General features: G+C 39.8%; 1 protein-coding gene across 1 annotated transcript in view; it reads left to right on the top strand.

The window, feature by feature from the left end:
- RXFP1 (relaxin family peptide receptor 1) overlaps positions 1–21,950 on the top strand; it is a 150,904-nt gene that overhangs the window by 69,190 nt on the left and 59,764 nt on the right. The window lies entirely within an intron of this gene.

Below are 21,950 nucleotides of genomic sequence, written 5' to 3'. Positions count from 1 at the left end.
CATGCTTAAGCATACAGATTTTGGAATGAAGAGAACTTCTTGGAATTAGAAAGTGCTTTATAGGAGGTGGTCTATGCAATAGCTTAATAAGGAATATTCAAATACATTGTTCATGTTGGAAAAAGGAAAACTATACATCCAGTGCTACCTCTCCCTCTACATCAATGTCTGGCTTTCAAGAAGCCTAGCGACATGACTAAGGATAGTGACCAAACCTTTATCAACAGGAATATAATCCCAGCTAGACAGTGCTGCTCCAATGTAAAAGACAAACAAGGAAACTGGTTTGGTTGGGTGAGAGGCCATTGATATGGGTCAGGAAGGTATCCTATTTATACATGACACCTTTTCAGGCATACAGTCTTGAGCAATTTGCATGTTCCTTACCCAGAATTTCCAGCTGAGAATACATTTCCTTTGAGGCTTTCTGTACCCAAAAAGGTGGCCTTTAAAGGCAATCTCCATTAGGGGAATAAACTCCTTCTGGGCCTTAAATAGCTTTACACATTTGAAGACCTAAAAAGGAAGAACATGACCAGTAGTGGATTATAATATAGGTATAATATAATATACGATCTCCTTGGTCTATGATACAGGAGGGAATGTGGGATGCTCTACCTCTGTTTGCTAATGCTTGGGAAAGGGACCTTCAAAAGTCCTTCCAACATGAGCAATGGCAAAAAGCTCTCATCTTAACTCATAAAGCTACAGTTTCTTGCCACCTTCAAGAACTAAATTACAAAATCGTGTCTCAGCGGTACAGAATCCCTACCAAACTGCATAAAATGGTGTCATCCTTGTGCTGGCAGCGTGAAGACACAGAGGAAAACATGCTACACATATCTCCCCCGATATTTAACCTCTGAAGGGAGATTTTCAACCTATATAATGACATATGCCCACCAGGAATCCATCCCTCACCTTAATTGGCATTACTTTTAATGTTTCCTGGGACTATCCCTAAATTCAAAAAGAGTCTGCTTCGACACTTCCTTATGGCAGCGAGGCAGATAACCCCAAGGTTGTGGAGAGCCCCTGTCCCCCCTACTAAGGCACAGTGGGTGGAGGCACTCAGTGTAATACTGTATCTGGAGGAGCTGAAGGCTAGTGATGAAGGCAAACACAATCTTTTTCATAACACTTGGAGCCCCTGGCTCACTTTCAAAACCCTTCCGGCCATGGAAACTTGGCTAATAGCTAGTGACTGTACAACTGGTGTGTTATTGCTTGCCCTACCCTCTTCTCCTAAAACATTATCCCCCCTTTCCTGTTCCCTATGTTGTCTTGTGCCACTGTGTCGTTCACATTAAGTTAATTGTGTTATTGTTCAAGGTCCTTCATGGACTGTTTTAGTTTCTTGATTTGTATGTTCCAGAACATCTGACATTATAATGCACTTGATGTTGCCAATCTAATCATCACACATACCGGAGCTCATTTACATGATATGATTGTCATAACTCACCACGTTTGTTAAAGTGCATATCTTAATAAAATTATTATTGAACCATAAAAGAATGGCAATGAAATTTTAGTAAAAAATTTGTACTGTAGACACAACCCATACTATCAGTTCTGAATGTATCTGTCATTTATTAATTCCAAAAAATAATCATTTACAGTTAACTGATTTAGAAACAGCTGCAAGATGTGAAATGTGGTGACATTAGTAGCTTTCAAGTGCCAGGTAAACTGATACGATAATGACATCAATCCAGAATATTCTATCCCTTCCCTTATCGTTCATAGCCAGCCTCTCTCTGATTTATGTTTCAAAACAAAATGCGCCCCTGTAACAAAAAGACAGATGCCTTATTAAGAAAAAGGGAAAGAATCTCACTGTCTGACAACCAACTACTGAAGACTTAAAAAAATTAAGTGCTGCATTTTTTCAGAAGAAATGTAATTTGTGCTGAAAGTTTCCATATTCTGCAGAATTGTGATGTGAGTAGAAATCAGGAAATAAAACTCCTACAATGCAGGTAAGATCACAGGAGAGTTTAAAGGGCCTGTCGTTCACATTGCTCATAGCAATTCTCCACATCTATTGGGACTTCGAAAAGGGAACCCAAACAATATAATAAGTAATAATCTGCAGACAAAGCATCTTTTACATTGAGACAGTTCTAGACAAAGTACATATGATTAAACATGTGACAAATTTGTTGAAATGTTGTACCAACAGCAGAGTGAACTGCATTTAGTCAGTGTGATATTCTGTATATTTTGGATGTTGTCCGTGTCATACAGATCATGCAGACAGGTTTATAACTTTTCTTTTTCATTATTAAAAGGGCTTTCCGGGAATGGAATATTGATAATCCATCCATTGGAAAGATCATCAATATCAGATCAGTGGTTGTCTGCTGCAATAAAGGTTGGAGCCAGAAGTACTGTTCCATTCCCTGTGTAGTAGCTAGGAACTGCAGCTACAACTCCAGTTTACTTTAATAATACAGACAAGAACAAGCTCTATCAGTCAGTGACAGGTGTATATTCCCTCTATACACCGACCAATACAATAAATCATACAATGTGGTGAGAGACCAGTTCTAAACAGGGATTTTCAGGCAATGAAGATAATACAGAAGTGATCCAATATAGTCACAGGCAGATTACAAATGACAGCTAAGGCTGCATTCACACAGCCGTATGGGGGGTGTATATATAGGGACGACGTATACACAAGGAAAAATACATCCCCCATAGGATGTAATGGGCATACGGCGTGGCACTTGTGCTACACGGTACCATTCCATATCAGGGTAAAATATAGGATATGTCCTATCTTTCCCCGGAATATGGCGCCATGCCCCATGTTTCTCTGTGGAGAGGGGTGGAGGTGAGCAGCGCTTCCTCCTCTCTCCGACACTGACGTGTGCCTGCCGTGCTATGGTACAGCGGGCACACGTTAATGTGAATGTAGCCTAACTCAGCAATTCATAGGTGAATTCTTTTCTGTTTTTCTTTATGCAATTTTCCACTTTTTTATCTTAGTAGTGGACAAAATGGGGCTCATTTACTAAGGGCCCCACGGACCGCACTTTCATCGGACATCCCGACGATTTACACTTTGCGCTGCTGGGACAGGGATTTAAAAGGGGTTTTTGGCACACACAATCGGATTTTTAGCCTTGATCCCCTGAGGATGCCACGGCATGTGGCGAAACATGTCGGGGGGGCTAGTCTGTTTTAATTCAGAGACGGACAGCTAGGCAACCTAGGGTGAAATACAAATAAAAAGAAAAAACATAGCTAGCTAGCAACTGGCATCACCGCAGTATTGAATATCTAGACTACTAGACAGAGGACATTGGCATGATATACATAGCACCATGGGGTTGATACCTTTGTAACACTGGAGGGCTAGATCTGTGATCCCAAGGGCAGTATGTCTGGACATCAGTTTATACTTAGCCGTGACAGTCCAACACATAAGTGGGTCGTAGTAACCTAGAGTGAATTGAACTCAATAAATAAATATGGATCCCCTCTATAGTGTGAAATACAGTTATGGTGCCGTATTCCTATGTTCGGTGACTATGTACACTGCCGGTTCCCTATATCTATCCGGAGATGATGTATACTGTTCGATAGTCCTGATCACCCCACTATGGTGAAAGCTGCTGTCCTCTGCCTTCTGTAAAATTTTAAAACACAACATTGGATGAAGCCTTATCCATCTTTTAAATAAATATCAATAAAAGTTACTTTTTAGTGACCAAGGGGTTCATGTGTCCCAATTGGACAATTTTTTTTCGGTTTACATTTGATCTAAACCCAGTAACAATGTGGTCTACATTAAAAAAAAACTTTTCAAGTTGTTTTGCATGCAATCGGATTTTGGCATCAGGGGGGCGGGCTGTCAGACGATCCAACGGATTTGGACAAACTGCAGAATTTAACTTCAAAATTGTGTCGCACGCCAAGCACTTAGATGCACCAGGAGGAAGATGGTGAACTCCGGTGGACCTGACCGGGGAAGTGACAGATGCAGGAAATCGGGTGCACAATCTTAGTAAATCGCGGCACAGTGCATTTTGGACGGACAATGCACTTTTGGGATCTCCAAGGGACCAGATATGTGCCCCAATATGTCAACTGCAGGAGCAAACAATGACAAAAGGGTAGTAAGAGGTTCAAGACAGAGGTCCGGTAGCAGAAGAAAATCAGTAAAACTAACAGAACAAATGTGTATGAAGCCAGACAGATAAGGTCATGCTCATCTGTAACTATCCTTAGCATTAACGTTTTCAATGCTGCCATTTTTAGGAGTTTGAAACCTTTTGATCACTTTTATCAAATTTTTTATATTTTTCAAAATGGCAGAAGTCCCATTTGCGACCTTGGGCGCTATTTTTGTTACATGGTCAAACACAGTGAAAAACTGTTCTTATATTTTGATAGATCGGGCATTTTCAAACGCAACAATACCTAATGTGTTTAGGATTTTTCCTGTTTATTTATATTTATATGACTACTAAGGAAAGGGGGGTGATTTGAATTTTTAGTTTTTTTTAATAAAATGTTCTTTTTTACTTTTTTTATTTTTACTATTTTTCAGACCCCTTACAGTACTTTAACCCTTGTTTGTCTGATTGATCCTACCATATACTGCCACACTACAGTATGGCAGTATATGGGGATTTTGCAAACCATCTATTACAGTGTGCACATTGTAATTGATAGCCCAAAACATTATAGCCTCGGATCTTTGTGTGACCTGAGGCTGCCATGGCAACGGATCGCCGCTCCCTGATGACGTCACCTTTGCCGATCAAAGGGTTAACACCCACGTCAGGTTAGTGACGTGTGTTTGCTCCAGTGTGCAGTGTCACGGGTGGTCTCGCGACCCACATCGCGGGTCGCGGGCTCATCCGCGCCGCCAGCGCATCTCACCCGTCCCGGCTCCTGGCTCGCTCCCCTCCGCTGTGGTGCCCTAGCAGTCGGGGACGCGCGCAGCACCTTCTCCAAATTTAAAGGGCCAGCGCGCCATTAATTGGCGCTGGCCATATTGCCCAATTCTTCATAAGCCTGCCTCTTCCTGTTACCCTTGCCGGATCTTTGTGCCTTATAGCCTTAGCGAAAGCTTCCAAGCGATTATTCCTGCGTTCCTGTGTATTCCTGCGTTCCTGTGTATTCCTGTGTGATCCCGCTCCTGTATCCTGTGTTACCCGAGTTCCTCCGTGTTGCTGTGTTCCGTGTGCCTGTGTTCCCGTTCCCACCTGCCTGGACCTCCCGTTGCTGACCTTGGACTTGGACTTGACGTTGCATCTCTGCTGCCTGCCCTGAACCTGTGCCTGGACCTGACTATGAGACTGTCATCCGCTAAGGTACCTCGACCTCGGCTGCCACCGCGGGCTGGTCGCACCTGTGGAAGGCCCTAGTGGTATCCTGCCGCAGCAAGTCCAACCCGCTTTGCGGCGGGCTCTGGTGAAAACCAGGTGCCGCTTGGGCTCCGGTCCCAGGTGTTGGCTAGTTCCATCTCCCGCGGTGGTCCAGAGGATCCACTGATCCTGACATGCAGCAAGCACCCGTTGACTATGAAGAGGGCTCAGCCCGTATCAAAGGACAATATAATTCTTAATTTGTAACTAAACACAATTTCATAAATCAATAGTGCAGATAAAGACTTAACTGTTTACAGACACAAAAAATATACAGAATAGCATGTTGGATTGTAACCTAACTGAAATAACCTATTGGTTTTACTTAACACCAGTATTCTTCTTGGTAAAATCACTTAATGTATTCTTGTAAATAACATTACATTTTGAGCCCTGTTCAAAAATAAATTGAAGGAAATAAAATAGTAATAAATTAGCTCAAACTTGCACTACGACATAGATAGTATCGCTGAAAAAAGAGCAAAAGGATAACAACAAACAGCTCCATCAAATCACAACATGAAATGAAAAAGGACGTCATTCCTGGAAACCCTGCCTGATGGAGAGATAGCATATGGCATGGGAATGCAGCTTCTTTATCACACTTTACAATAAAAGCACTGATATGTAAAATATTGTTTGATAATGTCTGCTAAGTCAATGCAAAGATATTTTCAAACAAGCCTTGCCGCAGACTTCTATAGTTTTCTAATAATTGAACATTAACTTGTGCATCATTTCAACCGATAACATTAACACCTTGTCACTGAGGCCCTTTTTTCTTTTTGCATCTCCATTGTTTGCTCCCATCCTTCCATAACATTTTAACATAGACGAGGGCTTGTTTGTCGCAGAACAAATTGTACTTCCTTTCGTCTGTATCTAATATCCCATACAATGTACCATGAAGCTGGAAAAAATTCCAAATTCCATTTTCTTGTGGGCTGTTTTTACGGATTTCAATGTGCGGTTAAAATGAAAAAATCTCTTTGTTTTTCCGCCATATTCTGACAAATAATTTTTTCATACTTTTGTGTACATATCTGTGTTCAGACATTTGGACATTCTTTACCATAATGAGGCCCAACACAGAGAGTAATCATTTTTGATAGAGGCATTTTGGGACACAGGGAAACAACATATTGATAAGAATAAAAATTAATAATTCCTTTATTTATGCAGCGCTGCACAGAGCTTGCCGAATCATTTATGAGGTGGTTATGTTTGTTTAATGTTTCTTTGGTTTTATTTTCTTTTTACCTTTTTTTTTTTTTTTATATATTTTTTTTGGCCCCCTAAATTACTGGAACCCTTATTGATTTGATAGCTCATAAAATATAATTCTGTTTTAATAGTTTTTATTGATTTAACAGATTAAAAGCTCAAACATCCAGTACATTATAGCACATATTAATGAACAAAAATACGAGCATGCATCTTAAGTCTTACATTTCAATTACCAGACACTACATGTTATCTTAGGAGTTATGCACATATTCTGGTTTGTCCGCAAGAGTTCAATACTCTTCTATAATATTATATTCAATATAATTCAATACTACTTTGTAGTATTCAATACTACTGTTTAATTCAGATCACTCTGGTACAGGCCAGGGAGTCTCGGGGAGTAGTCATGCCAACAGCATTTATGTTCCAAAGGCAGCTTTGTCCACGGCACTAAAATAGTTAACACATGTGATTGGTGTATAATACAGCAAACGCCCAACATGTATGGTGAGGGCTCAGCTTGTTGTTAAGGTGTTTACGTTGACCTGTCATCTCACCTGACATGTCTACTTTAGCAGAGGTGTACCTTACAACATATATGATATGGGGCAAGATTTCATCGTGTGTACCTCTAACGATTCATATTATATATAATTTTTATAATATTATAAATTATATTACATACTACATGGTAATAGTAACAAACCTAACAATTATATATAAAATTGCCCTCCTCATGAATTATTTTATACATTTTATAGTACCCTACATTCTACAAGGATAGGTGGGAGACTAGATACATATTGGTTATCAAAAGCTATAAAGAAAAAAAAACTTTATTATTTTCCTTAGAATGAAAATACAAAATTAAGTTCTGTCTTATTGTTGGAGTTAAAAATAGTTCTGTATAATAGGGTTGACGTAACTATTCTCCATCCAATAATGTCGTTTTATTACAGTGTTAACTGTAAACATTGTCACTTCGTATCTTTGTATTATCTAAAGATGTTTCCTCTTCTTTATAGGAGGAATATATATATACAGGCGGTCCCCTACTTAAGGACACCCGACTTACAGACAACCCATAGTTACAGACAGACCCCTCTGACCTCTGGTGAAGCTTTCTGAATGCTTTGCTATAGTCCCAGATTGCAATAATCAGCTGTAAGGTGTCTGTAATGAAGCTTTATTGATAATCCTTGGTCCCATTACAGCAAAAAATGTTTAAACTCCAATTGTCACTGGGGCCCAAATTTTTTTTGTCTGGATCTACAATTATAAAATATACAGTTTCGACTTACATACAAATTCAACTTAAGAACAAACCTCCAGACCCTATCTTGTATGTAACCCGGGGACTGCCTGTATATATAAATGACAGGTTTAGGAGAGACAAGCGCCTCTCACTATGGCTGAATAATCAAGGCTTTATTGAGCCCATAAAAGGATTTTGAGTAATAAAAAATATTTTATTACTTGCCGAGTTTATGTCATTGTAGAAGCCAGCAGCAGACAGATGTACTGATACTAAGCAGAAGGAGAATATAAATCTTTTGGGATATTTAGTTCAATCCAGAATCCAGATTTTGTCCTTACGTAATCTCAAGTGAGGTAAACTGATATGCGTACTTTCCTAGTGATCTAAGGAAGCAATGTCACTAAAATTTAGAGCCGAACAGTAGGTTGATATTTGATCCCTCATTGTTCTAATCTATAAAGGAGAGGTGGTCTAGAGTAAATAAGTGGTAAAAATTGAATCACCTGGTTAGAGAAACGGAAAAGTATTTATGATTTTCATTTATTATTAGCTGTGGATTCTGGTGTAAATAACGGTTCTTAGTTATAACAAAATAGAATCAGTTAACAAAAACATATTTTATATCTATGTATCTATTTCTCCATGTCTGTCTTACACTTTCCCTGCCTGTCTCTCACTCACTCTCCTTGCCTGACTCTCTGTCTCTTACTCACTCTCCCTGCCTGTCTCTCTGTCTATCACTCACTCTCCCTGCATGTCTCTCACAAACTCTCCCTTCCTATCTATCTCCCTTCCTACCTGTCTCTCTCACTCTCCCTGACTGTCTCTCTGCCTGTCTCTTACTCTCCCTGTCTGTCTCTCTGTCACTCACTCACGCTTCCTGTCTGTCTCTATGTCACTCATTCTCTTGCCTGTCTCTCTGTCACTCACTCACTTGCAGGTCTCTCTGTTACTCACTCACTCTCCCTGCCTGTCTTTCTCTCTCACTTGCTCACTACCCTTGCCTGTCTCTATCCCTATCCATCTTACCTCACAGATAAGCTGTCTTATACTCATTGCCTATAGTAACCAATCGAAGTTTAGAGCTCATATTAATGACCAATCACGGCTCAGCTTCTTACTGCCACAGCAGCAGCAGCAGCAGACCATGGGGCTCAGTTACTAAGGGTCCGCGGACCACATTTTCATTGGGTTTACGGCCGATTTCCGTTTTGCTCTGCATTTAACAGGGGATTTTGGCACACGTGATCGGATTTTACCACATCGGCGACCGGCTTGCACACGACACAAATGGGAGGGCAGGCCGCCAGACAATCCAACGGATTCGGACTGCCCGCGGGATTAAACATTTGAATTGTGTCACAAGACACACACTTAAAAGCACCAGGAAGTAGAAGGTGAACTCCGGCGGACCTCAGCGGGGAAGCGATGGATGCAGGAACACGTGCATGAGCCACGTGAATCACACCGGACTTCATCTTCATCGGACTGTCCGAATCGGGGATCGCGAAAGGACCAGGTAAGTAAGTTTGTCTCAATGGCTCCTGTATATGGTGATTAATAAGTGTATTTTGGAAAGTGGGGGGTGAAAAGTATGGGTCTCAAAACCAAATCTATGACATTCCCTGAGTCACAGAGAGTGGCTGTGCAAAATTTGGTGATTGTTAACATGACGGTTCAGTGATAGATTTTTCTTTAGTGGTTAATACATATGGGAATAGGGTGAATCAGAAAGTTTCATTAACAACAAATGGAGCGATTGTGGTGGCTGACTGCATGAATTGTAGATCTTCTCCTATTTAACTGACATCAAATATAAAGTTCTACCTTCCACATTTATTCAGGCCCTACAGGTAAATTCTACTGCTGCTATAAGCTGCTCCAGACTACATGTGTTTCATCTTCTCAGTTGGATTTAGTGCATGTAGCAATAAACAGGCCATGCTGTGCGGGTGTCCATCTGTAATCCCTTGCTAGTACAGCCCTAAAGAAAAATTGGAGTGGGCCAGTAAGTATAACTCATTTATTTTTTTAAGCAGTTATGTCTCCTACTGTTTGCAACAGAAGTGTCTATACCTCCATGGATAGTGGACCCACTCTACCACTGCAGACGATGACGTAAGCCAACACCTGGGAGTGGAGTCTAAGTGGTACCCGGTTTTCACCAAAGCCTGCCGCAAAGTGGGTTGGACTTGCTGCGGCATGGTACCACCAGGTCGCTCCACAGGCAAGACTTTGTCCGTTGTGGTGGCCAAGGCGGGGTGCAGCATTGTGAGGCAGAGACAAAGTCAACGACAGACTTGAGGTCAGGACAGGAAGCAGGGGATTGGAGCGAATTCAGGTACGGAATCAAGGTCACAATGGGAAATCAAAATAAATGCAGAGGACATAGGACACAAGCTTTCTCTAAGGCACAACGCACGAAGATCCGGCGGGGCATAAAATAAGAGGTTGGCTATTTATTAAGTACCAGGTGGCCAGCGCTAATTAGGGGTTTGCTGGCCCTTTAAATTTTACAGAGCCGCATGAGCGCCCTAGGAGGCGGGAAGGAAGAGCCGTGGGAGACACCTCTGGAGCATGGAGGGGTAAGTGAGACTGCACCCTACAATGGCACACGGAGGCGCATACGACCCGAGACATCAAGCGCTGGGGCACCCGTGACAGTTAAGATCCCATTAGACCTGCAGAAGTGTAATACAAGTAGCAGAATCACATGCAATTCTAATTGTAAAAGTTATCCACTTCATTTATACAAATACCATTGTACAAGAAATACTTCTCTTTTATCAGTAATACCTGGCTGTGATGACATTCTAAACCTAAGACCTGACTTATATGTCTTGACAAATCACTGCTGTTGCATGGCAGTCATACAGACAATTTTACAGAGTCTTTTTGAGGCTAATAGAAAAAAATAAAGCATTATTTTAAAATAAACTGCTGTTTTTTGAGGATATATATGGTATTGGTCAATTAGTTGCAAATTACTTCATATATTTATAATATACATATTTTCATACAGTATCAAGAAATATTAATGTATGTCAATACATAATGTAGTGCATTACTTAAAACTCACCAAACGCAAATGGATGGTGCCAAAACACATAATATAGAAATATACATAAAATGAATAACAGCACATCCGTGCCATTGCTTCTTTTCATATCCTGTTTTCTATTTTTCACATTCTTTTCGGTTTTGTACAAATTCCTCAATTAGATGCGTGTGTTCTTGCCAGGTGTTGGTACAATGTTCTACTCTGGTGAATAAATACAATAGACTGTTCATGTACCCATCAGTCCAGTTTCTTTGCAGCATTCATGTCTTTTTAACCCTACAAACCTACACGTAAAATGAACAAACATGTTTCATTCTACTATTTTAATAAAATAGTCTTTTATTTTTAAATATTACTCCCATTTTTTCACATCCATTATTACATGTTCCCTGCTCCTCCATGTGATGGAGGCTGTCAGGTTGTTACCATATACATCCTGTATGTGCACTGTGTAGTGTTCAGTGGATTTATTTGTGGGAACCTAAATGCATTTAATGCTAAATTACTTTGAGAGAGAACACAAGGCATCCTTGGATCTGTGGGCAGGTTGAATTGGAGTCAACTTCATGGCATAGCCAGGTAGTTAGTCGTTAGTCTCCGCCCACTTCACCTCTGGTAAGAAAGATTTTTGTCAAATACTTGAACAGAAAATGCCATAGCTTTGGAAAGAAAAGTCCAAGCACCACAATATAAGCATTGTTCTGTTTGTTTTTAAAGTGTGGATCACATATGAGAATTTGATAAAATAATTATAACTTTACAGTTACACTTTAAAAGGATTTCTTTAGCAATGTGTGTATAAAAAAGTCCAGTAACTGGTGCTTCTGATTCTGATCTATATCAAGATTTCCCCTAGCCACAGGACAGTAAGATGGGTTATCCTGAATTTATGACGTTATCCCCCATCCACAAGATGATTATTGTGGGTCCATTGGGTGGAACTACCACTGATCACAATAAGAGGACCCCCAGCAATCCGGAGAACAGAGGTCCTGTAACTAATGTTTGCTGAAGGTTAGCCATCTGTAATTTACCAGTGGTTCAACTTCGTGGTAGAGAAAAGGAACAAGATGAAGCGCTAACTCAAAGCGCGAAACGATTCGTCCCTGGTGATAGAAGGCATCCTCCTTCGCTACCCTCCCCTGTTGTGTATGCCGAATTTTAAAATGGATTAATAAAAGTGAAGAATTTTACTAAAGGTGGTGAGTGCCAACTTTTGTTCCTTTTCTCTACCACGAAGTTGTATACTAATGACCTGTTACTGCAGTTAGAGCACCACACCGAAATCTGTATTCCTACATTTTTGTCTCCATGCAAGCTATACGCTGAGGTTTTGTCTCCTCTGACGATACAGAAGTTACTACAATAGTGCCCTCGAGCACCCTCTCGACTATAATCTCTTACCAGTGGTTCACCTTCAACCACTGGTGCAACCTCCTCTGATCAAAATGGTTGCACCAGAGGACTAGTAAAAGCAAGATTACATGGAAAGGAACTGCCTGCATAATCCCCTTGGCTTCAGACTCCTAACAAACAGCTAGCAATGCTGCAGATTCATAATCATCAGAATGACTATTTTTTGCTGCAGTTTCTGATGCAGAAATTAACCTCTGCAATGCCCCTCTACTGCAGCACAAACTCAGCATAAAACCACAAGAAACTAGCTGTTTCCTGATCTCGGCTTTTTTGACACTTGTGTTGGGGTTCTCGGCAGACCCTCTGCTGTAAAGTGTGTGTTGGGCACAGTGGGGAGGCATTTATCAGGGCTTGCGCACCAGTTTTCTTAGTCTATTAGTGCACTACCAGCAATTTATTTCTTCCTTCAAGACACGTCTACAGCAAATAAGCATAGGGGGGTAAGAAGAGCGTCTGCCAGGGGCCTGATGTAGAAATGTATGCCAGTGCAGCCAGTTTCCAGATACATTAGATACGTTAGCCTCCTGATATATCTGGCATGGTGGAGGGGCAGATTTTTATTCACAGGCTGGAGCAAGATGTGCTAGTGTATAATAACTTATCCCCAATCTGTAGACTTAAAGGGGTACTCCCATGGAAACAAGATTCTTAACCCCTTAAGGACGCAGGGTATTTTCGCTAATTTCTCGCTCTCCATCTTCAAAAATCCATAACTTTTTCATTTTTCCGTGTATAGAGCTGTTTGAGGGCTTATTTTGTGCGTAAAAAATGTTACTTTCCCATGATGTTATTTATTATTCCATGCCATGTAGTGGGAAGCCGCAAAAAAATTCCAAATGTGGAGAAATTGAAAAAAACTGCATGTGCGTCATGTTCTTGTGGGCTCAGTTTTTACGACTTTCACTCTGCGCTCCAAGTAACACGTCTACTTTATTCTTTGGTTTGGTACAATCGCGGTGATACCAAATTTATACAGGTTTTATTGCGTTTTAATACATTTTCAAAAATTAAACGAATATGTACAAAAAAGAAAAAAAAATTTTTGTCATCTTCTGACGCGAATAACTTTTTCATACTTTGGCGCACGGAGCTGTGTGAGGAGTGATTTTTTGCGAAATGAGCCGACGTTCTCATTGCTACCATTTTGAGGACTGAGCGACATTTTGATCATTTTTTATTACATTTTTTATGTCACCTAAAAAGGTGTAAAAGTTGCGTTTTGGACATTTGGGTGCCATTTGCCGTTCCGGAGGTCACCGCCGTCAATTACCGTTTTTATATTTTGATGGATCAGGCATTTTGGGACGCGGCGATACCTAATGTGTCTGTGATTTTTACTTTTTATTATATTTTATATCAGTTCTAGGGAAAGGGGGGTGATTTGAACTTTTAATATTTTATTATTTTTTTACATTTTTTAAACTTTTTTTTTCTTTTTTTCCCCACTATTTCTTAGACCCTCTAGGGTACATTAACCCTAGATGGTCTGATCGCTCCTGCCATATACTGCAATACTACTGTATCGCAGTACATGGCATTTCTGCTCACTATACATTACAATGAGCCACAGGCTCATTGTAATGCATGTGCAGAAGCCATGTATCCTCGGGTCAAACGAAGACCCGAGGCTACCATGGCAACCGATCGCCGCCCCCCGATGACGTTCGGGGGAGCGGCGATCGGAGGTAAGATGGCGGCGCCCATGCGCCGCCAAATTTAAAGTGCTGCCGGCGACTTTGCCGGCGGCAAAGAAAAGGTTAACACCCGCGATCGGTGCCAGCACCGACCGCGGGTGATAGCGATGGGTCTTTGCTGCGATATGCAGCAAAGCCCATCTCTGTATGAAGAAGGCTCAGTCCGTGAGCCTTCTTCATACAACCTTCACAGCTCCATGGCGGATATATCCGTCACGGAGCGTGAAGGGGTTAAATATACTCAGGATAACAAAATAACAGAATCTCTAATTTGCTGTTATTAACTAAAATACAACATTGCACAGATATAATTCCAACCTGTCTCTATTAGTTCTGGTAAACACAATTTCAGTTGCCCCGGCTTAGGGTTGGGCAGGACAGATTCTTCTCATGAATAGATTCTCCTGTCTCACACTGCAGTATCTCTGCATCGCTTCCTAGACCAGCTCACACACAGATAGCTGAGCTAGCAAGAGAGCTGAGAGTGTTATTGTGAGTTATATGCATCTTATGGATCTCATCACCTTTCATCTCTGATCTGTTTCATCTCTCTATTTCTATGTGTCAGATACTAGTGAATGTTCAGAAGCTAAATGAAAGTGTAAATAAACTAGATGAACTAGATGGATCATAATGTGTCTGCTTAGAGAGTCCCCGTCCACACCCTGGAATTTTACACTGACTGAGTGATAGGAGCTAAAACAGCAATAAAACAAAGTAAAATTGTAAAGTCAAGGGGTAAAAAATCTTTTTATTGTAGATACATCACTAGGGGGTTAAAATTTGAGAACTTTCTTTCATCCGCAAACCTCTTTAATGAGCACAGGCAAACAGAACCCATCAGACACTATCAACCAAATGTTATGGTCTAAACAAGTACTTTCACATATGTATCAAGATGTGATGAGCCTATGGAGTCAACCCTGCTAAATCTGTGTTACATTTATACTGGAGTATTCAGAGAATGCAGAAAGAGAAAAGTAAGAATGATACAGCACCTGCAAATGACACAAACTTCTAATTATTTGATTAAATCAGCCGGCACAATTCAACGCAGGCCCCAACTGATAACAGAATGTTCCTCTAGGTCACATGCTAGCACACTTTATCTTTTACTATTCAATTCTATCCAAGAAATGGGAAATTAAAGAAACATCACCATGAAAATACAGTCCAATCTTCTAACAGCAAACCATTGAGCAGGAAGAGCTCAGCATTTTTTCATAAAAACTCCTTCACATTTTGGCATTAAGAGCCACTCACTCTTGTCATGGGGACTAGGGGCCAATGGACTTCAAACCCCTTAAATATTAATATTATATTTTACAGAATCTTTTCCCTCGTGTGAAAGAGCTCAAGAGAGACAGACCACTATTTATAATCTGCTCCACTCCTCCTGCTCTATTACGTGCTGTCTGACAACAGGGCACTTTGTGGAATCTAACCTGCTCTGTCTGCTCTATAACATACTGTTTACTGATAGGTCACTATATACAACATGTTCCCATGCTGCCCATAGATCAGATTGCATTTCATGGCTGTAAGTTCCCTTCAACATTTTTACAGTTTCAATGTTCATGTCATTCAAAAAGTGATAAAATATAACTAAATAATGTGTTCCAAATTCATGGTTGTCTCCATGGCGAATCTCACATCAGCTCAGATAACTGGGCGTGAATAACCAATTATTGGTTTGACCTCCTGTTAATCATCTTTAATACATAATCTGTGACATTCACACACTTGGCTTCAGGAGCTCTAATTATATTTTACTGAAAAAAGAATTGTTAGAGCTGACATCACAATGGGCTGTCTCCACATATACAGGAAATCACTCCAAGCTCTTATCTATGGAGAAGCCCTGGGGCATATGATATCAGGAGCTTGTTTGCGTTAAGAACACCATGTTCTTCTAGAGATAAGTACAAGAATACAGCATATATCTTCTAGTGCCCAGATTATGTCAGGGTCCACATCCCTTCAGTGTTGTTCGGAACTACTGAAGTTTCACCCAATTATATTCATTACACAAGAAAAAGCTTATATCACTAGAATTGACAAAAGACAAAGGCTGCCATCATGAAATTGTATTCTTTCATTTACATTAACTTGTGTGTAGATGTGGGGGTGTCACTCCAATGGACTGGACCAGGTATGTGGCCACTCCGGCTGGCAGGACGGGGCACTTGTATTTATTAGTTGCTGGACTGAACTGGACAGGACTGTTCTAGTTAAAACATTAAACATTTAAAGGGGTTTTCCAAGCAAAAAGTTAAACTGGGACAAACGAATGACATGAAAGACACTTTGCTTTTGTAATGTAAGCAATTCTGCGCAATTTCCAGCTTCTCTGGTGGGTCATGTGATCTCTCCTGACCCTGATTGCATCCTGTGATTTCTGCCTCTTAGTTTCTTTAAATTGAATGCAGGGGCTGACATATCCAGCTCCCGCTTATAGGAGGAGATTTATCAAAAGACTGTCAAGGGAAAGCAGTGCACAGTTAGTTAGACAGGTTTATGGCACCCTTTTCTGATATGAACAAGACCATGATAGATGGTGCAGTGTACAACTAGATATTCTTTCATAATGATAAATCTAGTGCAGTTTAAGAATGTCTAGTCATAAACTGCACCATCTATTATGGTCTAGTTCAGAAAATTGTACAAAAATTTTCCCACATCCCTTTTGCCATACTAGTTGGAAAAGTGCCTAAACTGTCTAAAATCCCTAGGCAACTTGCCCACCTTATTGTCCAGTTTTCTTTGCTGATATACTTCCATTTGGCTTACGTTTTGGATCCATCTATCTATTTTTAATTGACAAATTGCATCCATCTGTCAACTACTGTTTCAACTGACCCATTGTGGCACATGTATCATAGTTTTTCTGCTGCCACTTTTTCAAGTTTCCTGAAGTTGGCCTACTTAATCATTGCAATGTATCTGAAGTCCCAAATAGTAGGCGCAAAAGTAAGCCTAGGTTTATGATGCTCTGTTTTGCAACTTATTAGGCGCAAGAATGGGACAATATCAGTGCCCAAAAGTCACACAAGTTGAACAAGTTTAAAATGGTTTCTTAGGATACATGAAAGCCTCATAATACTTTGTAGATTTCAACTCCTTGCTTATGAATCTACAATTGGGGCCTTACAATACTTTTAGGGGGGTTTTGGAGTCAGAACGCCAACAAAATAGGTAGGTATTAGACAATTGGCCTAACATATCGTAATGGTGTTTGGTAGGAGACCACTGGGAGAAGACATGATATTATTAGCAAATATGTCCCCAACCTTGATGCATGTATTGCCATGCCCATCTCACATGATAAAGGATTGGAATTAGGTAGATATTCAAAAATAGCATACCAGCAACCACTCAGGGTCAGACTCCAGAGAAAGTCAGTCCACTTTGCAGAGCTGCCCAGGATTTCATTGGTTCTCTTACAGGGATCTCTCTGCCAATCTAATTAGTAAGAGGTCTGTTTTTCTTCATTTTATTTAACAGTTTTGCTTTTACATATGTCTATTTATTTCATAATTTTTTTCTAACCTGCAAGCATTGTGCCTTTGCATAGTAAACAGTCATTTAATATGTTTGCTGTGTGTTGCTCTATACAGTCCTAAATCTTTGGTATGAGGTCAATTTCTGTTGAGCCGTGTTGCCCTGTGAGAGTGTGTGTGCTAGCAGTAGCTTGCGTTCTGCTTTAAGACATGTGTGTCCAGGTGAAATGTACAGTAACATACAAAAATGCAAAGCACAAAATAGGAAACCAGCTCACTTTAGGGACTTTAACCTATCAACTGCTAAGACCTTCATGGTGGTAAGCTAGAAATGAGTTTTTCATGAGAATAAGACACCATCCATGTTTGAACTTCCAAATAGTACATCCAACATACACTTTTCATAACAAATCAAATAGATGACGTGACTTGTATTATAGTTCAAATATGTATAAATAGAACAAGATTGATTACTGCTGTAAGAAGAATAAAACACATTCTTTAAAAATATATTGGCAAAAATTGCAACAACTATGGCCACATTTGACCAGGTGGGTCCACAATTTTTACTTCCGATAAAAACGTTAGCTACAAACGAGCTACAAACAGTAATGCCTTGTGTGGAAACAAAGACACATTGCTGATCTAAGATGTTGCTGACATAAGGATCTTTAATTTCAGAAAGAAAAGATGATTCTTAATAATGGAGACAATCTCCACATAATCATAACTATATGTTTTACTAAATACAACCCCAGTCTGGGCACAAGCATTAACCCTATTTCTATTTTTGAGTAATCTTCTCAGGATATACAGACAGTCCCCGTGTTACGTACAAGATAGATTCTGTAGGTTCGTTTTTAAATTGAATTTGTATGTAAGTCGGAACTGTATACTTTATCATTGTAACCCGAGTCAAATTTTTTTTGGTCTCTGTAACAATGGATTTTTAAATGTTGGATTGTCATGAGAACCAGGATTAACAATAAATCTTAAATTGCAGACATCTTTGATAACTGTTATAGCTGTTTATTGTAGCCTAAGGCTTAAGTACAGTAAATTACCAACATCCAGAGATCTGTTTGTAACTAGGGGTCGTCTGTACGTCGGGTGTTCTTAAGTAGGGGACCGTCTGTACTAGATTTTTAGCTTTGGTTAGTGTATGAATATTGTATCTACGTTTAGATAGTCTGTAGTCTGTAATATTATATTCTATCATATATGATGTATCATCTTAGCAACAACGTTTTGTTGGAACTTATTCTCCACCTCAAGATTTCGGATAATGTATATATATATATACATATTATATATATTATTTTTCAGTTTTGAGCAACTATTTATGGATTTTTGTACTTTTAATTTCCTGTTTGTTGCTGTTCATTGTGCCTGTCCCCCACACCTCTTCCTTGGTGTGAGGATTTGTAGGTCCGTCCCTTGGCCCTTTTATCTTTATATGTTTTGTGAATATCTTTACATGAACAGCCATCCGAAATTATTGCCAGCTCTACCATATTTCATCTGCACAAACTTTAAACTTTTGGTATAAAGTCTGAATTTTTGTTGGCCACACTGGAGAGCAATTTTTTTTTACACATATTTCTCTGCTGCTGATCACTGAAGCGGCGCGGCCTACATCTCTCTGTGCCTGAGTCCTGCCTTTTCCAACTGCTTTTCCAGTCTGTGAAAAACCGGTGAGCTGGTTTTCTACCTTGTGCTTAGCAAAAATGTACGTTACTGTACAGTTCACCTTGACACACATGTCTTAAAGCAGAACACAAGCTACTGCTAGCACACACACACTCACAGGGTAACATGGCTTAACGGTAATCTTTTGGAATAAAGTCTGGATTTTTATTGGTCACAATGCAATTTTAATTTTGTGTATTTTTTTAACTGTACAGTACTTAGAAGAATGTGTAACTGGGTGTATATGTAAGTTGCTGGTGTAGGCATTCTGCAGGCTATAATCAAAAAGTGGTTGCAGCGAAAAATTAGTGTATAGAAGAAGCGTGATTTTATCATTGAGTGTCGTTTTCATGACAGATGTCTATTTTTTATAGGGTTCTCCTAACTCTGCCTTAACAGCATATTCTTTATATGGAAAAAATTGAATAATTTTACATTCTTCTGTGTCTGGCAACTACTTTGTCCCCTCTCCCAGTAGATTCCAGCAAAGAAGCCGAATGTGTATGTTTATGGGGGCAATGGCTGGTATAATTATTAGCAAACACATTTTTTACCTAAGCTATTTGCATGTATTGCAAACTTGACATGTGAGCATCTTCGTTGTTTTGGATACAAAAACTATCACATATGGTTGTCATAAAGACATACAAATAATAAACCATTTAAGACATATTAATCTGGCTGTCCTCCTTTGTGCTTGGGGGATATTTAATAGACACAACATTGAATCTGCTCCTATTCTGAAAATATAAAAGTAAATGTAGCATATGACTCTGTATCCTAAGGCAAAACACCACATGTTCTCAGTCTTAAATTGTATCAGAACAGTCTGGGCACTGTGTCTGAGTATATAATCTTTGATGTAGGAAATGTTTACAATTTAAACAAAAATTAAATTGAAAGTGAAATGCAGTAGAGCAGAGTATTATAGAAACAGCAGAAGGAGCAAGTGGTGAGGGACTACCGGCACTTTCAAATCCCCTTAGGTGCTTCCTATTATTAAAGGAAATCTACCACTAGCTAGTAGACGTGTTAAACTTCAAATACTTACCTATGCTCCTCTTGATGCTGATTGAGGCAGGGTCCTTCTCTAAACTTTACAGTAACAAGATGTTTGGTGCTCCGAGCTGCTAATTATGCACGCCTCCTGCGTGACATCACCTCCTTCTCCAACATCTTGTCCCATGCTCGTTCTGGGCTGCTTAATATAAGTTTCTTTTTTAGGTGATCCTGGCATGTCAAGCTTATAGAAGGACACCACCGGCATCAACATCAAGAGGAGCGTAGGTAAGTATTTGTAGTCTAATATGTCTACCAACTATAACTTGCAAAGATGTAAGACGCCAGTAGTCAACTAAGTAATAAGTCATTGAGCCAATGGTTTTTCATTTCAAGACATAAAAATAATCAGGTTGTGTTTTTGCCTACCCACAAGCCTTTGCCAACCGCTGAGGAATTGACCAACGTTTGTTGCCAGGCAGGGACAAGTCCTGTTACATTGGCTGCAATGACTCTCCAGGAAAATCCAGGCAAGATTATAGTGAGTGCCTGAATTTTCTTCAACTGGTTGGCGGAAAAATTAAGAAGGCCCAATTATAGAAGCATATATAACAACAATAAATCACAGCCAAGGTTGTTAGCTACAATTCTCTACACTGCTTTACAGCTCACTATACTGGCAGCTAGGAGTCTATAAGAGGATGCTAGGTCTGCCAATTGTTTGTTGGTATTGAAGCCGGTCTTAAACCCCTGAGGGCATAGGAAATATGAGGGTAAATTGCTCCTTGCACACTGTAACAGCCTGTGAATCTGCAGCATGGAGGGGTTCTGGGAACTGCCCCTGTGGCCCTTCAGGCTTATTAGCATAATTTTAGGAGTAGATTTTAGAAGGAAGGAGGCCATGGATAACAAATATAAGAAGATTACCACAGTCACAGTGCCTGGATCTATGAGTAAGTAACCCTGGTTTTTTAATGTTTGATTTTGATGGTAGATTTCTGGAAGATCCTACCGCGATCACACTTGCCCTTGTACCTCATCCCGAGTTGCGGTATTGAGCTGTCAGCGGTAGTATTGCTATTAGTTTCCTTTAAGATACATGTGCCCCAATTTTATTTTGGCTGCACAGTGAAAGCAATAAAAAACAAAACTCATAAGTAAAGAGCATGACTTTGTTTTCCACATTTTTCTCAGGGCTCTGTACCAAATTTTAAAAAATGCTTTGATTTTTGAAAGACAGTATAAAACATGAAACGTCAAGAAGAAAATTGTCTGTTTTTTTTTGTTTGTTTCTGCATTTCCGTGTGTAGTGTCCCTTTAAGCTGTAGCTTAACATATTTTTGACATAAATCATTCTAATTTTGCTACAAAATACATAATAACCTAAATAATTATGATTTCCATTACCTGCTGATGGCAGCATCTGGACAAAAACATTTTCCACCATAGATAATGAAAACTATTTATATACAGCAACATAACAAAAACAGACAAATGTGATCTGCCTCATATTTCACTATGTGACAGGTTCAGGGGTCAAGGAGATGAATTTCTTGTTATGGACATGAGTATATGTATATGTCGACTTTAAAGACAATCATGAAATGAGACTGGTGATACTCATGACATGTAAGATTGATGAAATGCTGCTCATTGTAAATGTAATTCCAGTAGGGTTCATTTCCAGACTCCCCTTTACAAGGTGTCTGGATGCTGGTA

This window comes from Engystomops pustulosus, chromosome 1 (assembly GCF_040894005.1).
Source record: "Engystomops pustulosus chromosome 1, aEngPut4.maternal, whole genome shotgun sequence".
Taxonomy (NCBI): domain Eukaryota; kingdom Metazoa; phylum Chordata; class Amphibia; order Anura; family Leptodactylidae; genus Engystomops; species Engystomops pustulosus.
Note: the sequence above shows the minus strand (reverse complement) of the source record. Positions and strands in the feature narration are given on the sequence as shown.